Source organism: Corvus cornix, chromosome 1 (assembly GCF_000738735.6).
Source record: "Corvus cornix cornix isolate S_Up_H32 chromosome 1, ASM73873v5, whole genome shotgun sequence".
Lineage (NCBI taxonomy): Eukaryota > Metazoa > Chordata > Aves > Passeriformes > Corvidae > Corvus > Corvus cornix.
In genome coordinates this window covers 624997-640860 of record NC_046332.1, presented here as the reverse complement: position 1 = coordinate 640860, position 15864 = coordinate 624997, and the positions used below count along the sequence as shown (strand labels likewise).

The window sequence follows — 15864 nt, the reverse complement described above, 5'->3', positions numbered from 1 at the left end:
CTCTTGCCTGGTGGCACCATGGTGACTTCCTTGCCTGCTGCAAACACCCTGGATTCCCCAGGGATGGCTGAGGCGTGGTGAAGTGGCAGCATCCAGCTCAGCAGAGCTGTGAGCCTTTGGGGAGCCAGGGCTGTGCCAGTGTGTGCACTGGTTCCTGAGGCTCCAGCATTGACCACCAGGTTGATGTTCTTCATTCCCAGCTGTCAGTGGTCATGCTGGAACCTGGAGCCCCTCAAACACACTGTGAACAGACGTTCAGACCCCTGATGGACTTGGATCGATTTGGGAGCCTATTCCACCATCCCTCCCCCGAGCATAATTCTGCATTTGAAGCAGCATTGAAGACTTCCTGTGGTTAAAGGCCAGGAGATTGCATCTGCCATTGCCATGTCTCAGGATGAGATTAGGTCAGGCTGATGTGATTTGTTCCTGCAATTCCATACAGACCGTTACTCATCGCCTCGTTATCTTCTGGAGGCTTCCACGGAGAATTGATTGCTTGTGCCATGTCTTTGGTAACCGCTGTCAGGCCACCTGCTCTGTGACATTGCTTCTCTTTCCCCCTCGGCACTGGTGGCCTGGGTTGTTTGGTTCTGCAGCCTGGGGGTGTGCAAGCACAGCTCGGGTTCCTCTCCCACCGTGTCCCACACTGTTCTTTTTGCTGCTGGTGCTGCTCTGGTTGGCTGTTTGCAGATGGCTTTTTAGTGAAGGCTGGAACAAAAAGACAGTGAATGCTTTGGCTGGTTCCTTCTAGAGGTAGAGGGCATTGTTCCTTCCCTCTCCATCCCTCTGTGTTTCCTGCTGCTGCAAACTGAGGCTGGAGGCTCTCCTCATCCTCCTTTGGGCAGAGAATGGATGGAGAGCAGCCCTGGGGAGAAGGACCTGGGGGATGTTGATGGGTGAAAAACTGGACATGAACCAGCCCAGAAACCTGTTGTGCCCTGGGCTGATCCCACAGTGTGGGCAGCAGGGGAGGGGGGATTCTTCCCCTCTGCCCTGCTCAGGTGAGACCCCACCTGCAGAGCTGCCCCAGCCCTGGGGCCAGCAGCACAAGGACCTGGAGCTGCTGGAGAGAGTCCAGAGGAGGCCCCAGAGCTGCTCCCAGGGCTGGAGCCCTCTGCCCTGGAGCCAGGCTGGGAGAGCTGGGGGTGCTCACCTGGAGAAGAGAAGGATCCAGGGAGAGCTCAGAGCCCCTTGCAGGGCCTAAAGGGGCCCCAGGAGAGCTGCAGAGGGACTGGGGACAAGGCATGGAGGGACAGGACACAGGGAATGGCTCTCCACTGCCAGAGGGCAGGGATGGATGGGAGACTGGGGAGGAATTGTTCCCTGGGAGGGTGGAGAGGCCCTGGCACAGGGTGCCTGGAGAAGCTGTGGCTGCCCCTGGATCCCTGGAAGTGTCCCAGGCCAGGTTGGATGGGGCTTGGAGCAGCCTGGGACAGTGGAAGGTGTCCCTGCCAACACTGCAGCATTTGAACCCAGCCATTAACCTTTGCTCAGCAAACACTGGCAGCAGCATCCCTTTAAAACTCACACCTGTGACACTGGAATTGCTCATTTCCCTGCAGGAGCACACTTGGAAAAGTGCTGGAAAATAAGAACTAATTTTTTCAACATTACCCATGTGAAACTGTTGGAAATGACATTTCTTTCACTTACTAAAAAAAAAAAAAATCTTACACCTGTATTTGCAAAGGTTTGGCACTGAAGTCCTGTTTCAGGTTTTGCCTTGTCCCAGGTGATTTCTTCCCCTCTGTTGCTCACACCCTCTTGGGATTGCAAAAGGTTTTGTAAAAATCAGCTTTTAAGCCAAGGTGGGAGAGTCCCCAGGTGCAGGAAAAGGGAGGCCAACTCCCAGATTTTGTGTCTGGCTCCAGGGATGGTGCTGGGGCTGGAAGTCAGGCTGGGACTCCCTGGTCCCATGGCCAGCCTGTTTCTCTGTGACCTGGCAGAAGTTGCCTTCCCCAGCACCACTAGATAAGCATGAAATAAAAGCCAGGCCAGGATGAGCTGACAAAACAGGATGGGGACAGCACATCCCTGTGGGTTGTGGCTGGCCATGGTTATCCCTGCAGGAAGAGCTCATCCCTGGGATTGGCAGCGACCCACTGCTTGCTGGATGCTATACACCATCTCCTTTTCCCGCTCCACAGCCCCCGTGTCCGTATGTCCCTGCTGGCACCACCCAGGTCCCATATGCTGCTTGCGTAGGGAAGGGGGTGGCTCCTTTTGGGAGCCCAGCCACCATGAATCCCACTGTGCTCCAGCCCCACTAATGGATCCAGGGGGAACTGGACACGGCTGAGCTAACTGGTGCATATTTTAAGATGGTATTGAGGCTTTTGCCTTTAAACACGACAGACTTGCAAACGTAGCTGCAGGGGGGCAGGGCTGGGGGCTGCTCCTTGTGGTCACAGCCCTACAGAGCCAGGAGCTGCTTCCTGGAGAGTGCTGGAGAGAGAGGAGGGGGCAAGGCAGTGAGTCAGGACCCCCTGGGTGACCTGGAGTCATAAGGGCGGATTTGCGCCCCAAATAAGCAGAACCCTGCGGTGCTGGGCTGTGCTGGCCTCCGTGGGCACAAGGGAGCTGTGCTTTGGCTGCCCACAGCCGGGCTTGGCTTTGCTGTGTCCAGGGCCCAAGGGAGAAAACGCCACCCCAGCCCAGCAGGGAAACAACAAATCCCTCATGGAAAACCACAAGATCCAGGAGGGGAGATACGGCCCCTCCGGAGTGTCAGGGCTGGGACACAGAGCCCAGGGTGTGTTTAACTGCTCTGTTTAAACCACGACATCGGAAGGAGAGAGCACCTTCTCCCCAGCCGCCCGCAGAGCCCGTGCGCGGGTAATGCTCTATAAATACTTGAGCAATAAATAATGGATAACCTGGATGGGCATTAAAGTGTAAACAGGAGGTGAAGGGCCCTCTCCCATTACCGGTCCCCCAAGGGCCATGCGCATCCCTCTCTCCAGGTCCGGCTTGATGTTGCTCCAACTGCAGAGCCCTTAGTCACAGCAGTGACAATATCATAGATCAGTGGCTCCAGAGTTGGGAAAAACAAGCCAAAAATAGTCCGGAGGGCAGAGTCTTCCTCCCGATGGCATGCTGGATTTGCCTGCATCAGCGTTTTTGCCTTTGATGCTCCTCTGCCTGCGTGGGCTGACCCTCCCAAGGAGTCAGAGTCCTCTCCATGGCACTCTCCATCCCAGAGAGCTTGGGAGTGCCCCTGATTTGGGAGGTTTCATCCCCCTTGGATGTAGCTGAAGTGCTGAGCTGTGCCAGCTGGATGTGGTCCCTAAAAGTCACTGCCCTGTGACTGAAGGTGGCCCCGTTCCCAAGCTGGGGGGGATTGTCCTCATCACCATGGTGACCATGCCCATGGATGGTCCCAGGGGGTGGCACGGACACTCACCTGATGTGCAGAGAGAAAGGAGATAAAATGAATTCATGGATGTGACATGGGATCGTCTGGGGAGGAGACTTGTGCTGCTTCCACAGGGTTCTCACAATCCCGAATAAGAGCAAACCTTCCTGGTACCAGCTGTTAAGGATCCATCCCAGGGTCCACCGTCCTCCTGGAGAGGAGAACAGGGCTCGGAAAACAAGCTGGCTCCGAGCCCTTCTCCTCCTGCAGCCTTGCTCTGCCAGAGTTGGGCATTAATTCATCACCTGGCTGCAAACAGTTCAGGAGTAGCTCTGCTTCAGGAGGGAGGAAAGGGATGAGCTCTTCATCTAGCCAGCTTTCCTGGGAGCCTCACTCTGAGCCACGGCGCTGGGATTTGGGAGCTGTGCCAGCCCGGCTCAGGGTCAGGCACCGGCAAACGCGGTGTGTCACGGCCTGGGTGGGCTCCGTGCTCTGCGAGCGGCTCTGGCAGTGGGCCCGGACAGCCAGCGTGTCCCAGGGCAGGCCCAAAGCCGGGCCGGGCTCGGGAGGGACTCATGGATGAGCCGGCAGCATCGGCTGGGAATGGGGCAGTCCCCAGGTTCTCCCCTTTGCAAGGGCTGATGCTCAAGGTCTGGCTGAGGCTGGGCGCTGTTGACCTGGACCGTGTCGTGATTCCTCCGCATTCTCCCCCTCTACGCCGTCGGGATCCCCCCCCGCTCCCGCCATGACGTGGTCCTGCGAGAGGGGCCCCGGGGCAGGCACGGGGTCTCCCAGGCCCTGGCCGGGCTCCCTGCGCGGGAAGGGCGCTGCCCTTGTGAGGGCCCGCCGGGGCCTGTGCGCCGCTCGGGTGCCCCGGCACAAGAGTGAGGGCTTGGAAGGGCTGGGGCAAGTCCAAGAGGCCACAGAGTTAATGAGGGGAGTGGAGCACCCCCCTGTGGAGGCAGGATGGGAGAATTTGGGCTGTTCACCTCAGAGAAGAGAAGATTGTGTGGAGAGCTCACAGCACCTTCCAGGATCTAAAGGGAAGCTGCGGAGGGACTCTCCACCAGGAACTGGCGTGACAGCACAAAGAGGGATGCCAGAGAGAAGGTTTGGAATAAGTTTTAGGGAGGAATTCCTGGCTGTGAGGGTGGGGAGGCCCTGGCACAGGGGGCCCAGAGCAGCTTTGGCTGCCCCTGGATCCCTGGAAGTGTCCAAGGCCAGGTTGGACGGGACTTGAGCCTGGGCTACTGGAAGGTGTCCCTGCCCATGGCAGGGGGTGGCACTGGATGATTTTAAGCTCCCTCCCAACCCAAACCATTCCAGGATTCTGTGATTTGTGTGCTTGAGCTGCTAAAAGCAGAAGAAAAAGGTCCCCATAAAATGTTACGTTTTTTATTTCTGGGATCTCCCCCAGCCATCTCCAAAAGCAGGACCAGTCTGCAATGGCAAGAGTGTATCTGTTCAATTAGACGACCTGGGCCATGAAGATACATTCCCAAAGGATAATAAAACGGGATTGCTGGAGTGCAGGGAACAGGCACCTCTGTCCGTCACTGATTCCCCCTCTCCTACCCTTATCCCTGAGCCCCTCAGGCCTCTTTATCTTCCTGCCTTTCTTCGGAGAGCTGTTATTTCCTGCTTTTCCGGGTGTCAAATCCACTTGCAGAGTATAAGGGGTGGCATGGAAGCCATGTCGATGATGTGAAGAGGGTGAGCAGGATGGTGGTGGAGCTGATGGGGGGAGCCGACCTCTGCTCGGGCCTGAGCTTTATTCCCAGGTGGTGGCTGATGCAAAGCTGCTTGAGCGTCCCAAATTGTCCAGTCAAGTGGAAGCCAAGGGGGTGATGCAATCAGAGAGCAGGCAGCTGACGGGCTGCTGCGCTTGCTCCACAGCTCCAACACGTGCTTCCCTGCGTATTTTTCATTGCCAGCCAGCTGAGCTCTCATTACTACACTGAGCAAATGCAAAAATATAAATTTCCCTGAGCTGGGAACTGGGGGAGGGTCACAATTACTCACACTGGAGCTGACAATTAATAATGGAGATCTGACAAATTACACGGTCACCTGGGCTAGTGCACAGCACCTGGAGAATATTAAGTGAACGCTCACAGACACCCTGAGCTTGGAGCTGTGAAGTCCTGCTGTTGGTGCCTGATGGCAGAGCTGAACTCAGAGCTCCTCCTGTGGGCATGGTGAAGGCAGGACAGAGAATTCCTCAGGGAATTTGTGCCCTCCAGCTGCTGAAACACTGTGATAGGACCTGGTTTTGCATTGTTCAGGTGACATAAATCATCTCCTGAGTCTAGAGGTGAAAAAAAGGGCAGTCATGGCCTTGTCGAGGCTCCTTTTTGCAGAAGGTGACTGAGGGTGACCCTCACCCGTCCCAGTCCTGCTCTGGATGGGGACTGGGCAAACGTGGCCTCCTGGGAGACAAGGAGAACCCAGTGTAAGACCTCTGCGAAGGCGAGCACAAGACCTGGGTGTCCCACAGTCCGCAGAAACCCTACATTATAGCTCAGCCTTCTTTTCCTCATCTCCCTCAGGCAACAGGGCTTTCATGGTTTTTGGGTCTATCTTGGATCTGGTGGGAGGATGTGTGTGCAGCACCCAGCAGCTCCTCTGCAGGGAACCTGGCCCCAGCAGGGGACGTTTATGGTGAATTCTTCCTGAAGCCCTGAAAAACGGAACCCCCCCCCCCCCATTGGTGACGATTTCTGAGTCACTGCAGAGCTCTTTGCAATGCCTCAAAGTGCTGCCTGCAGAAGGGATGCTCAGGGGGAGAAGCAGAGGCCAGTGCTCAGCAGGATTATAAATAACTTCCTGTGGGGACCTTCCACCTTCCCTTCTGTGGCACGGCCGTAAATACTGTGCTTTGGGAAGCTCCAGTGCATTAGCGAGGGCTGTAAAGCACCAGGGCCTTGGCTGGGCACTGCTGACTGAAACAGCAGCAAGAACCCAGGCAGAAAAATGCATCCCATTTTCTTCTACGAACGACAGCAATCTGCTGGCTCGAAGTGCACTTCAGGAGATTCACAAACTAAAGCCCAGAACAGGCAAAAGACCTCCAAAGCTTTGTGAGGCTGAGCTGGGGCAGAGCCTTGGATCCTCTGCCTGTGCTGCTCTTCACGCCGTGCATCCAAGCAGGGTGGGCTCTCCTCTGCCACCACGGGCAGGGCGGCACAGGTGGCACCTGAGCAAAATGCTGCAGCCAGAAGTCTTGCAGAAGAAAATGCAGACAAGGGAGGTGATAACATCTGGTAAATGATCCTTCTCTAATTGCTGTTTTATGGTTGTTTAATGGCTGGTGTATAAAACCCCAGCAAGCTTCATCAAGGTTGCAGCGAAACCTTCTGAGAAGCAGAGGGCTGCTCTGAGACTGCTGCGTGGCAGGGGGCCAAGGAGAGCCCCCAGCTTTTGACTTCTCAAAGGCTTTTTCTGAGTCACCTTCCCAGGGGACCTCTGTGCCGCTGCCCTGGCAGCTGAGGGAGACGTCACCTGGGCTGGGTCCCCGCACCAGGGAGGGCAGGCACCTCTCGGCAGCCCCAAAGAGCTCGTGCTGGGCTTAGAATAGGGGTTTTTTTAAAAAACTGCTACATGGAGAAGGCTTTAGGGGTGAACCAGCCCGATGTGGTCCTGTCCAGAGTTATTATTAAGTTCAGAGCTGCTGGAATTGCTTGACTCTGGTGATGCCCCAAGGGTGTGGGACCAGCTGGACCGAGAGCAGAGCCAGCTCCGTTGCCAGTCCATCCTCAGCCGGAGGCTGGTGCACACAGGGAATGGCAGCAGGGAAAGCCACGTCCCTGTGCTGGCTGTTGGGGACACGTGGCTGTCCCTGGTGTCTCATACTGGGCAGGGAATTGTTCGGCCTGGGGCAGCCCTGCTCCTCTCCCAGCCCCAGTCACCTCTCCAGGCTGGCAGATGCTCCTTGGCACCTCCTCCTCGGGCTGCTGTACGGATGGGGGTGGGAAGCAGCTATCTCTGCACGAGGAATCTGCCCGTCCCCTGTTGTCCAGGGTTGTCCCACCCATCTGCCCTGGAGAAAAGGTTTTTTCCAGGCACCAGGGTGTCAGGTCCTGCTCAAAGCAATGGTCTCTGTCCTCTCTGTTGAGGAAGCATCTCCCTCCTCTCCAGCACTGCCACATGCTGGTCCTTGACCCTCTCTCCAGGGCACCCCACTCCCACCTTGCCCTGCTCACCACTATTCCCAGGGCTGGAAGGAGTCGCTTATCCATGGGGACCCCAGGACACGGTCCCCAGAGGCAGCCCTGGTGGGTTGTTTCCAGCTGGCAACAGTGATGGTCCAGCTGTGGTGGCTCTTGTTTGCTGGTCTGAGGCCTGCAAAAGATTAGGAGAAAACAGATGGCTCCTAATTGGCAGTGCCAGCTTACTTCCTGCTCTCCAGAGAAACCATTAAATTAAGGCTTAAATCAAACTTCATACAAGTTAGGAGGCGACTTGTAATTATTTCAAAATCTAGACAGATTTAAGGGCCTGGATTAAGGCTCTGTTTACTGTAATGAATGAAAAATGCTTGCTCTGTCCTGTAAGGCTGAGCAGCAAAGGGTTGAAGTGCTGGACCAGCAAAATCCTCAGGCTCTGATGTTTTGGGGAAAAGCAAGAGGTCATGGACTTTGGCCAGGCTTTTCTGTGAGAGTAGACCTGTGATAGGGCTACTGAGGAGCACGGAGCTCGCTCTGGGATGCAGTGACACCATTGGGGGCTCGGGACATCCGTGGGCAGTCACAACGTGGTTCAGGGTTGAGCAAAGTCTTGGGATAATTTTAATTGAAGCTGAACACAGCTCAGTTAAGATAAACGAAATTTAATAAGCTGACCAGCTAAGGCTGATTAAAAGGGAGCGATGCCTCTGGATCTCCCGTGAGCATCTCCCACTGGAGCAGCATGGACTGGCAGCTGCTCCAAAGATGTGCAAAAGCATAGGCCCGTGAGTTTGTGACATGCCAGTGTCACCTGGGATCCCTTGAAAAATTCTCCAGGAAGTGAGAGGTTTTTGTTGTCTGTCCTAAAAAAGCCAACATGCCTGCAGCTCTGACCAGGAAATGACTGAAACTTCTCCAGTTCTCAACCCATCCAAGCAGGGCAAAGGGCCTCAATTGCACCCTAAATCCACTGAGAAATTGCCGTCTTTTACTAAAACTTTGTTTGGATGACAACATTTAACTTCTGCAGGACAGTTCCTCAGCTGAGTGTCCCGGCACTGAGGGGATCAGGGACATTTGGAGTGCAGTTGCAGGCAGACAGTTCCCAGGAGGCTGGGAGGGAAAAGAAAACATCTATCATGGCACTTGAGGTGAAAAAGAAATTGGCTGGATGTGGGAAAAATGGAAATAATGGAAGTGTTCACCTGAGAGAGAGAGTCTGGGCTGTGGGCATGGCCTGTGGAGAGGGAAGGACACCCCATATCCTGAAGGTCCTGTGTCCTGCGGGAAGCCGGTACCCTGCCATGGAACACAGGCCTACCCTGGCTGGGCAAAGTGCCCTGCAGCCCCTGCCACCCCTCAAATCCCCATATCCAGCCTCTCCAGCCATCAGGAGTCTTGGCTCAGGCTAGGATGAGAAAAACCCAGAAGGTTTTGATGGCAGCTGCTCTCAGCCCCTCCTGAATAAGCCACGCAGGGATGTATTCACCTCTCAGCAGGAACAGTGCCTGTTGCTAATCACTGCGCTTTTAGAGCTCCCGACAGGACAAGTGCTACACTGTGTGTCCTGCCTCCTCCAAGCCGCAATCCAAGCCTCCCGGGGCATGGAGAGACGGCCGAGCATCCTTCCAGGGAGCTGGGAGGGACAGATACCACAGTCCCTGTGCAGCAAGCTGTTAGCAAGGTGTGGCACCTCTGGGGACAGCGGCTGGCTGGGTGTCACATGCTGAGGGTCTCCCTGATGGCCTCAGCCCAGGCTGGCTCCCATGGAGTTGATCCAGTGGTGAAGGAAAGATTCTGCAGGAGATCCTGGAATACCTGCTTGGAAGGGACCTCAGGGATCATCTGGTCCAACCTTTCTGGGACAAGACAGCCCAGCACCCTGTTCGGATGAATCTTAGAAGTGTCCAGAGTTGAGGAATCCTCTGCTTCCCTGGGGAGATTATTCCAACAGCTGATTTTTCTCACTGTGAAAAATTATCCTCTTGTGTCTAGCTGGAATCTCCGCAGGAGTCACCTGCACCCATTACTCCTCATCTTTTCTGTCTGTTGGTGATGCCCTGGCTGATGGGGTCCCATTTTGTGCCCAGCCTGTTTCCAAGGCTGATCCACAGAAGCTCCACTGCAGGGAAGGAGTGGATGCATTTCTGTGCATTGCCAGGGAAGGTGGTAATACCCCACGCGTGGGCACCGAGTCCCTGATTATTTCCTAGCAACCTAGAAAAATATTGATTGTGCCAAGCAGCGCATTCATGCTGCTTCATCTCAGAGTGAAAAATTCTGTGCTGCCATGCAGTAAATTCAGCAAAGCATTCACAATTAATGCACAGTTCCTGGCCATGCCTTTTGGATAGGCTGCCAGGACTGATTGATGACTGGAATTCTGCTAACTGCTTTAAGGAGCAAATTAAGGAGCAAGTTAAAATATCTGTGCTTTGGGCATGGAAAACCAGCCTCTGTGCGTAAGCTGGAAGATCACATTAGTCTAGACAGGTCTTTCAGCTGCCTCTAAAGGAGCTCCATCTTCATCCATCCCTGCTCAGCCCCGCAGACAAGGAACAGCATCCGTGGCCACGTGCAAAGGGTCAATTCTTGCTCCCATAGGAGGATTTTTAGTGAGTGGAAGTGAAAGCTGGAGGTGCACCAGGCCTCACAGCAACAGCTAAATGCCTTGGAAAGCAAACAGCTCGAGGAAAGATTGCCTGTTAAATGGAACAGCAAATACCAGTATCAGTATCCACGGGAGGGTTTGTGATCCCTTCTTCCTTCCATCCGGGAGAGGAAGTCAGGTGGAACAGCTGCTGGAAAGGAGGAGGGAAATGTGGAGGCTTAAGGAGCAAGATCCCTTCAGGAAACACCTCTGGGAGAGGGAAGATGATCAGGGCTTTGTACAGAGCAGACATGCAAAAGGCTGGGCAGGGGTAGAGGTGCCTTGGCTGCAGCTGGATCAGGCACAGAGGACTCTGCCAGCCCCATCTCCTGGGAGCCAGCTCTCCTTAAGAAACTCTCCTGACTCTGCAGGAGCTGCAGTCAATGGGTACAAACTGAGAGGGTGGAAATTGAGGCTGGATACTAGGAAGAAATTCTTTACTATGGGGGTGGTGAGATACTGGAACAGGTTGCTCGGAAGGGTTGTGGAGCTGGGTAAGACCTTGATCAAGCTGGTGTGCTGGGAGGTGTCCCTGCTTTTGAGCAGCGACCAAGAGGGGCTCACTCAGCCTGTTTATGTATTCCAAAGGCTTTGCTGCTATTCCTGTTTCATTGTAATAGTGGCCGCGTTCAGCTGGATGGCAAATCCAAGGGGGGAAGCTGTGTAACCCCTCACAGTGAGGTGTCTCTGCAGGAAAAGCAGGCAAAGGTTGTTTAAGGAGCAAAGGAGCGCAGAAAGTCCTGGTAGCGTTGCAGAGCATGCACAGAAAGGGCTCTGAGAGCCCGCTGAAAATCTGAGTGGCATTAAGGCGTGAATAAGCAACTGAGGGAAAAAAAAGGCCTGCATATTACGAAGAGGAATGAGGAGGAAGGGAGCAATTCACCGTGGGAATGAAAGTGCTGCATCAGCCTGGCGGCTCCAGCAGCAGCCGGAGGGATTGATCCGTGTGCTTGCTGGGAAGCGTGCCACCACCCCAAACGATGGCTCCTCGGTGCTCCCCTGGGCACAGCCCTCTCCCCAGAGCTCTGGGCATGCAGAAATGCTGGGTGCAAAACACCTCTCTGGGCAGGATGGGGGGAACAGCCCCCTCAGCAGAGAGGACCCTCCACACAGGGTGGGAGGCGCTGCCTTGCACTCTTTGTAACTGCCTGGGCTTAGGTTGGAAGAGACCCTAAAAATCATCCTGTCCCACCCCCTGCCATGGGCAGGACACCTTCCACTGTCCCAGGCTGCTCCAAGCCCCGTCCAGCCTGGCCTGGGACACTGCCAGGGATCCAGGGGCAGCCACAGCTTCTCTGGGCACCCTGTGCCAAGGCCTGCGCACTCTCCCAGGGAACAATTCCTTCCCAGTATCCCATCCATCCCTGCCCTCTGGCAGTGGGAAGCCATTCCCTGTGTCCTGTCCCTCCATGCCTTGTCCCCAGTCCCTCTTCAGCTCTCCTGGAGCCCCTTTAGGCCCTGCAAGGGGCTCTGAGCTCTCCCTGGAGCCTTCTCCAGGAGAATACCCCCAGCTCTCCCAGATACCCAAGGCAGACATAGTGAGGGGGAAGAAGGAGCAGGTAAGTGGATTGAAAGAATTTACAGCTCCTGCACAAGAATGGGTGGAAAACCCCTTTGGGTCAGGAGAGGAAATGCAGGGAAGATTGCACTTGGCTTTGCTGCTGGTGTTGTGGGAAGGTGACCCTGCCAGCAGGCACTGCAGAGTTAAACAACTTTCCTGGCTTGTGACACAGAAATATGATCCATCTGGGGGAAAGCCGGACTTTTACAGCCTTAACATCAGCCGTGACATTCTGGAGCTTCAGTATTCCCCTGGCAGAGCGCTGGGTAAATGCCACTGCTGGTAAAGTCTGATGACCTCTGGAAACTCAGGGGCAGTTGTACGATCTTGGAGGAGGACTTTGAGAGCCTCACCCCCTGCAGCAAAAGGCCCAAATTCTGACCACTACGTACTGAGCAGCAACTGTGTCCCAGGCAATATTCCAGTGCTTCCAGCTGAATGCTACAATTCCCTGAACACTGTGGATGTCAAGCAGCAGAGCATGATTGTGCTCTATTACTGTACACAATTCATAGTGCACAAAGAGAGCTGGGAAAATGCTTCAGCATTCAAAAACAGGGAATAAACCTGCTCAGTGTCTGGTGTGCACGTAGACAGACACCGAGTGTGTCCCAGGTGCTGGGGAAGTTAAATTTCTTAGCAGCCATGACTTGTTAAATGAATTTCCCGGCATTATCTGTCAGGAGCTGACTGCAACTTCGTTATCTTTGCTCGTGACATAGGATTATTGCCAAGTTATTTCTTGCTCCGTTGCCGGCTGCGGAGCTGTCAGAGCTTTCCTTGCGAGGGATCACAAGCGTGAAGCTGGAAGCTGCTCCCAGTGACCCCTGGCTCCTCCCTGGCTCAGTGACAGTCACACAGCAGAGAGGATTGCTTACTGTGGACCCCAGTGAGGGGGACAGCCACTGCTTCAGCACAGATTTCTTTCTGACAGATGCGTTAGGGATATTGTGGGGGATGCGAAGATTTAACTACTTACTGGCCGAAAAAGTGGAGAGAGGAACAAAGAAAAGGCATCTCTGGGTTGTCTTTTTACCTCCAGGGGTTTAGGCAGTAGAAATAAGAGTATCTGGGTGGGAATTCCCTCCCAGGGACATCCCATGGCACTGTGGCTCAGGTGTACACCCCAAAGTATCCTCCTTTCCATAGAAAAAGGCTTTTGTGGTTCAGGGGTACCACAGCAGCCAGTCTGCCTTTTCAATGGTGTGAAAATCCTTGTGTGCCAGTTCCTAGGTAAGTTCATCCCCAGTGCCTAGGTCACCATTTCTGCTTGGAAACCCTAACCATGACCCTCACCCTTCACTGAAAACAGCCAGAGACAGTGGATGTCCTTGCTGGTTGCATCCCTCACCACCAGCTGTCTAGGATTTTGGGAAGGAATGAGCTTTGTTTACCAAGGCAGAGTAACCCTGTGTGGGAGTATGGGAGTTCTTGTCCCCTCAGCTCAGTTCCTCTGGAGTCCACAGCAACATTAATCACACCCTGACCAGCTGCTGGAGGGTTTGTTTTAAATCTCCCCAGACAGCTCTGGCTCTGCAGAGAGTTCATTAAACATGAGCACTTTCTGTCCTGAGAGAGAATTAAATGAGTTAACACATCCTAACGAGGAACTTAAGTGCTGGGTAATGGCAATAACAGTGAGCACTGTGGGGTTGGATGCACGGATGGGGCGCAGGGGACTCGTTGGGAAGTGCCCAGACATCTGGCTTGGGCTGGGAAGTGTCCCTGGAATGGGGATGATGTACTGAAGAGCTGCACTGGGGTGGCCCTTCTGGGAGAGAAATCATGGAATCACAGCATAAGGGAAGTGTTGGTGGGGACTTTGAAGATCATTTAATTCCAAGCCCATGCCTATGAGCAGGGACACCTCCCACTGTCCCACGCGGCTCCAAGCCCCAATGTCCAGCCTGGCCTTGGACACTTCCAGGGATCCAGGGGCAGCCACAGCTGCTCTGGGCACCCTGTGCCAGGGCCTGCCCACCCTCCCAGGGAGCAATTCCTTCCCAGTATCCCATCTAGCCCTGCCCTCTGGCAGTTAAAAGCCCTGGGATCCCACATCCAAAGGCAATTTGCTGCACAACGTAGTGTGACAGGCACTCGGGTGCAGGAGTTAAACAGGTTTGCTGTGTGCTGCTGATGGAAAATGTGGGGAAGGAGGAAGGTGGGCAAAGGGAAAGACAAGGCAGGTGGCCAGAGACCGGAAATGCAGGCTGGAAAAGTCAAAGGACTCGGTGAGATTATGGATGGCCATGGAAACAGGATTGTCCCCTCAGAAGGCAATGAACACTTGAGATATTTTGATGTTACTTTGCTCCTGTACTTAATCTAAAGTTAACAAAGCTTAGCAAGGAAGATGCTGGGCTTTGGAGGAGCTGCTGCTACAGCCCTGACAGCAACAGGGGAACTGGAGCTATGGCCCCCAAACTGGGGGCTGTGGGGGGAATGGGGGCTGAGGGTGTGAAGGGAATGGGGCTTAGGGAGGGAGGGAATGGGGCTGAGAGGGTGAGGGAATAGGCCTGAGGGAGTGCAACTTTTGCCCCTTGGTCATATGGTCAGCCTCAAATGGCAACTCTCAATTAGTTAATTGGCTTTCCAAGTTGTAAAGTGGCCCCTTGAAGTTAAAATCCCCATCCAGGGAGGGTTTCCCCCCAGTTCCCCTCCCTCTTGATGGGATCCAGGGAATGAAGCTCAGGGTTTGGGTGTGATCAGTCTTTCCGTCTGCTTTGCAGAACAGCAGAACAGCACAGTTGTGTGAGAGGGTTGTTACTCTTGGTTTAGCAGTAAAGTGGCACTGAAAAAAAAAATCCAGTGAAAAGAGGCCTTAGAATGGTGATTTCTTATTTTCTGATGTCTCTATATCCGGGAGCTGATAAATATTCACATTTCCCTTGGTAAAAGGGAAAGAACTGTAAAGGGAAGTGGATCTGCTTTGAGGTGGAGTACAGATCTCTATAAATTCTAATCAGCTGCTCAGGAATGGACACAGGGGAGTGGGGAATTGGTAGATAAAGCATCAGCTGTTAAAGGAAGCACTGAGCAGCTCCTCCTGGCTGGATAAATCAGGGAGCCCTCTCTATTCACATGCAACCAAGGAAGGTGAATTCATGAGGCCTGGAGTTGTGCGCTCATGTCGAATGAAGGTTGGATTTATGGCCTGGAAGATTACATTGATATGTACCTGTGGTGGAAAAGTCTTGGTTTCATTTTGAGCCCTGCTCTTCCCTGCCAGCTAGGCACTTAGTCAAGGAAATAAAAAAGAAAAGAGGCTGCTGGGACAGAAATTCTCATTTTCCTTCAGGACAGCCCAAATAATAAATCCGCAACCAATTAAACCTCCCACTCATCCCCGCTCCACAAACCACAGCCTCCTGGAAAGCTCACGGCCCCAGCTGAGATGAAGCTCCTCATTCCTCTCACTGCACAGGTGAAGCTGTTGCTCCTAAGGGAGCCATTTTCCTGGGTTTTGGTGGTTTTATTCCAGGCATTTACCTGTTCCAGTTGTAGCACCTCTTGTTTCTGGCCCGTGTCTGCTCTGGTTCGCCTTTACAAGGCTGCCAGCAAGCACTCGGGATTATTCACACATACGTGCTTGCAAGCATCGATTAGTTTGATCACCCTTGCAATCATTATTCTTGCAAGGACCAGAAGCCTGGTTTGTTTAGTTTTTAAATGTCAGAAGCAGTGGAGTTTGCAAACAGAGAGGGAAAGGGTGATAGAAATGACCCATTCTGATGTTAAAGCAGGAACTCGAAGTAAATTTAGAGACTTGCGGGTTCAGAGAAAGGGTTGTGGGTGAGAAAAGGACAAGAGAGAGGAGAAATGGGGGTAATATCTCAGAGAGACATGGAGAAACTTTCCTGCAATACAGAGCTGGGTCTGCCAGTAAATCCCCTGGCACATCCAGAAGGATCTTTATGCTCCTTGCACTTAATGAGGGATTTTCCTGTTAACAAGTCCTCACCAAGTTTGCACCCAGGGGACAGCAGTGCTCTGCCCCTGGGCAATGGCAAGGTGCCAAAAAGTGTCAGAAGGGCTCCAAAAGCATCGAGGGACTGAGCTGAAACCTCTGTGCCAGATGGGACTGTGGCTCCAAGGTCAGGGGTGAGGAATTCGTTGCACCCCAAAAGTC

General features: G+C 53.8%; 1 long non-coding RNA gene across 3 annotated transcripts in view; it reads left to right on the top strand.

Annotated features, from left to right (window-relative positions):
- Positions 1-1403: 1403 nt before the first annotated feature.
- LOC104698117 overlaps positions 1404-15864 on the top strand; it is a 65710-nt gene continuing 51249 nt past the window's right edge. For all 3 annotated transcript variants that reach the window (XR_005602304.1, XR_005602305.1, XR_005602302.1), the window contains exon 1: positions 1404-4468. This is a non-coding gene — a long non-coding RNA (uncharacterized LOC104698117). The remainder of the gene's footprint in view (positions 4469-15864) is intronic.